Genomic DNA, 4,832 nt, shown 5'->3' with positions numbered 1-4,832 from the left:
CCACTAATTTAGTGTTTGGGGCAAGTTGCCTTGTGGGAAAACATTCAATTTAGTGGCTAATGAGAAATCTACTTTAAGGCAACTCCTGGAGGAAACCTTAAAAAAGAACAGCTGAAGTTTTGTTTTGTTTTCTCTTCCCATGGTACCACAGACATTCTTACCTGCTATTACCCTAATACCCAATAATACTTCGTTATCCTTACGTATGTCAGCAGACAAAAGGCCTAATACTGAGTAAAGATAGTTCCCCTTATAAAGGTCTACATTTTTACCTAACATACTAGATGTTTAATTTATGTAATATACTTAGCATCATTTGGCATACACATAGGCAGAAATATATATGCCAGAATGAAGACAAGAACATCTATGCATTTTGCTCCTGAACATATACCAAGCACTGTGTACATGCTGAGTTAGATGTCATGGAGTCCATTGGGATTCATGGTGCTCCATACGCAATGGAATAAAAAGCATCGGGTCTTGAGTCAGCCTCTTAACTGCAGTCATGTTTCAGCCATTGTTGTGAGTGCTGTCAGTTCATCTTGCTGTGGACCTTCCTCTTTTTTGCTGAACTACTCTACCAAGAATGTGAGAGTGAACTTCATCAAACTTGGTGCATAGTCAGTGCTTAATACATAAGGAAGCATTCAACAAGATGGACTGACACAGTGGCTGCACCAGTGGGCACAAAGAACATTGGTGAGAATGGCCCAGGATCAGGCAGTGTCGTTTTATTAAGGCAACTAGAAAATTTCTCAAAGGTCTCCTGCTAGAGACTCACCATTCTAAGCCAGTTTTGCCTCCATTGACTCACTCGTAAATACTTTCTCACACAAAGGGTGAGGGGGGAAGTTGGGGGGGGGTTAACTATTAAAAAACTGAAACTACTCTATTTTCAGACAAGGGTTTCTATGCGTGAGGACCAACCAACTCAATGACACTTAACAACAAGTTCAAGGAAAAATGGAATTTAAAGATAATGGATTTTCTCCATAAATTTTTTGAATTCCCCTCACATATTTGTTAAATAAATGGATTAATCAAGAATATTAAAATGTATCCCTTTCTGGAAGCCCAAGCATTACATAGGTGTACATAAAAGTCAAGGGTCTGATTTCTAGATTATCCTATACATCATAGACTCAACACAAAATAATGATCTTTCCCCCAATTTTTAGGAAAATATTGAGAATTTTAAAAGTGACTGCATACACATTATTATGGCCATGCCCTAAAGATTCGGTATTTCAGTTGATCTCGGTATCAGGAGTGGGAAGGAATGAAATATCAAGTAGTACAGTTGGAACACGTTTTAAGCATGACTACTTGTTTAAGGTGAAGAAAAAAAAAGTCCAATCCTCAAACACTATTATATTATAGACTTTTGAACAAAACAAGGCATTTGAAATAAAGGAGGATAAAACCTGTGGTCCATTGCATATCTCCAACCCATCTAGGAAATATTGAGTTGGATTATTTTAACACATTTTTATAGTTTCACTTTACTTTTTAAATTAACTTTAGCTAAAGTGTCCTTGAGTTTATATAGGTCTATGACTACTTTATTCTCCAAATTTTGAGTGTTTTCCAGATTCCAAATGCTGGAGATTACAGGTTATCAAGAAACAAAAAATTCATTGGAAAGTAGTTGAAAAATGCTGAAGTTCTGAGAACTTATCTCTATTGATCTAGAAAAGAATACTTCTTTAAAACTGAGTAAGTAGATTTGAACTGTAATTGTCTGTCTTCTTATGTCATTAAACTAAAACAAACCAAAATAATAACAAAATCTCATAGGAGCCAATTCAATTATGTGACCTAACAACCCTGCTAGAGAAAGCAGAAATTCCCCCGATGGTTTCTATGGCCCCATTTCTAGCCAGTGGAGCAGCTGGTGAGTTCAAACTGTCAATCTTTCTCTTAGCTGAGTGTTTAGCCACTGCACCATAAGTACTTATTATAACTTCATTATAAGAATCAGCAGTACTTATAGACCTGCTTTTTTTAATTCATAAACTAAAAATAACCCAGTGTTAAAATTCACCAAGGATTCAAATATTTTCCTTAAAAAATCTCGTACCCATGCAACTTTGAAAAATTCTCACTGTTGTCTATCTACGGGACTAGTTAGAATTCTAGCTGTTTTCATTGTGCTGACATTGCTGTTTTATTTTGACTATGTCCTTCAATTACTACTAGTTTTTCCATTTTTAATTAAATTATAAACTATTTATAACCTCAATATTTAACTGTACTACAAAGAGCCAATCTTTTTTAGATGTCAATGATCATAGATTAAAAACATTTTAAGACTTTTTAACCATGAAAAAATTTAATTTCTAGTTTTCTATCTATGTTATTATCTATTCATTTATATATCTGCTTATGATGCTATCTATGAATCTATCTCTGTGTTACCATCTATGAGGGGGGTATCTCTCCAAGAACAGAAAAAAACCTCCCCTGGGCGGAGCTTTCATAGTATGACTTTTTCCTGCCAGGTGAGCATCAAGCAATGAGCTCTAAGTTAGAGCACCCGGTGATAGTGGAGGCACCACTTGGGAAGGTTCTCTCTGGCCACAGTGAATTTTTTCATGAAAGCAGTTTTGTTTGAACCTCATTTTATGTGATGGCCAATTTAAGAAAGCAGCGTGTGGCTGTGAAACTTTGTTTCCCGCTCTGGAAAAATGCTGTAGAAACTGTTGTGACGTTGAATGCTGCTTACACAGGCAGCACATTGGTAAAACTCAAGTGTACTAGTGGTTTTCTCATTTTTTTAAAAAAAGTTGAAATGTCAATTGATGACCCAACCTCATTCTGGACGTCGCCCGCCTTCCCAACTGTATGAAAATGGTGAGAAAACTCATGCACATGTGCTTGAAGACCAACATTGGGTCATTGAAGAGATGGCAAAGTTATGGGGAAGTTATCTGGACTATCTTGGAGCTCAGTTCAGTGAATATTAACAGAAGATTTAGGAATGAGAAGCATCACTGTGAAATGTGTGTTTTAGGTTCTGACTGACCAGGAAAGATAGTATCTAGTGGAAACTTGCCATGCTTTAAAAGGACAGCTCTGAAGTGACCCGAACTTTTTCCCCAAGGTTATTACTAACGACAAGACATGGTGCTATTCTTACGAACCCTGAAACCAAACATCAATCAAGCTAGTAGAATACACTATCATCACCTCACCTCAAAGAAGCTCGTAAAGTGAAATCAAAGATCAAGACAATGCTCTTTTGTTTTGTTTTTATGTGAGGAGGACAGTCCATTTGGAGTTCTTTCCACCATGCCAGACTGTTAATCAAGCTTTCTATTTAGAGGTTCTGAAAAGATCGTGTAAGAGTGTGAAACAAAAGAGCCCTGCTTTGTAGCAGACAGAGAATTGGTGTTGCAACCATGACAATGCATCTGCTCATGCACCATCTTAGTGTACCAGTTTGGGGCAAAAACAAAAGAGTATGCCTCTCTTGCTCCATGCACCTTACTCACCTGACCTCACTCTGTGCAACTTCTTTTGGTTGCACGAATGAAGAGGGACATGGAAGCACAGTGATTTGAAAATTCAGAAGAGGTAAGAAAGAACATGAGGGAGGTGCTTCAGCCACCCAAACATATGAGTTTGAAAAATATTTCCAAGACTGGAATAGCAGATTCGACAAATAAGGTTGTTTTGTATAAAAACAAAACAACACAAAACATATACATAGCTTTGAAAAAAATTCCAGATTTATTTTGGGGGGTACTCCTTCCTATGTGCCTATTAGAACAAGTTTGTGAAAGTCAAAATATGAAATTGAGTAGATCCCACCCGAATTTCAAGAAGATTTCAAGAACAGATTTGATGCATCAACCATTAGTGACAGAAGATCTGATGAACTGTGGGATGTCAGCAAGCACATCATATATGAAGAAAACCAAAGGTCATTAGGATGGGAGGAGAAAAAGAAAATATTCAAGTGGATATCGGTACAGACCCTGAAAGTTGCTCTTAATCATAAGGTAGCCAAGGCAACTGGAAGAAATGCTGAAGTCAATAAGTTGAACACAAAGTTTCAAAGGCAGCTCAAGAAGACGAAGTAAATTATTGTTATAAAATGTGCAAAGACCTGGAAATAAGAAACCAAAAAGGAAGTACATGGGAGAGGGATGGCAGAGAAGCGGGGGAAGGGAGACTCCGGATAGGGCAAGATATGACAAAATAATGATGTATAAATTACCAAGAGCACATGAGGGAGGGGGGAGCGGGGAGGGAGGGAAAAAAAAAAGAGGACCTGATGCAAAGAGCTTAAGTGGAGAGCAAATGCTTTGAGAATGATTGGGGCAGGGAATATATGGATGTGCTTTATACAATTGATGTATGTATATTGTGGATTGTGATAGGAGTTGTATGAGTCCCTAATAAAATGTAAAAAAAGAAAAGAGAAAAAAAAGAAAATGATTAGGGAAAAGAATGTACAGATGTGCCTCCTTGTGCTTACCACAGGCTGTGCTCTTGCACTGACTGTATAGAAAAAGGAGGCAAAGTAAGTGCCCTGTATACACCTCAACCCAAGCCCTGTCTGTGCCTGGTTTGTATTGTGAACGGGGCAACATGGCAAAAAGAAAAAAAAATGTACAGATGTGCTTTATATAATTGATGTATGTATATGTATGGACTGTGATAAGAGTTGTATGAGCCCCTAATAAAATCTTTAAAAAAAAAAAAGAAGTGAAGAAAAAATAATAAAGGCTTGAGTTGTGTGTTAGTCCAGGAAGACTAGAGAATCAAATTCATGGACATTCAAATGTGTACAGGAAAGAGCTTTATATATAATAAAGAGCAAT

General features: G+C 37.1%; 1 non-coding gene across 1 annotated transcript; it reads left to right on the top strand.

Moving 5' to 3' along the window:
• The first annotated feature begins 4,469 nt into the window (after positions 1 to 4,469).
• On the top strand, positions 4,470 to 4,603 carry LOC142444196 (small nucleolar RNA SNORA51). The gene has a single exon (XR_012783850.1). It is a non-coding gene; the product is annotated as a small nucleolar RNA SNORA51 (small nucleolar RNA).
• The last annotated feature ends 229 nt before the right edge of the window (positions 4,604 to 4,832 follow it).

The sequence above is a fragment of the Tenrec ecaudatus genome, chromosome 3 (genome assembly GCF_050624435.1).
Source record: "Tenrec ecaudatus isolate mTenEca1 chromosome 3, mTenEca1.hap1, whole genome shotgun sequence".
Lineage (NCBI taxonomy): Eukaryota > Metazoa > Chordata > Mammalia > Afrosoricida > Tenrecidae > Tenrec > Tenrec ecaudatus.
Note: the sequence above shows the minus strand (reverse complement) of the source record. Positions and strands in the feature narration are given on the sequence as shown.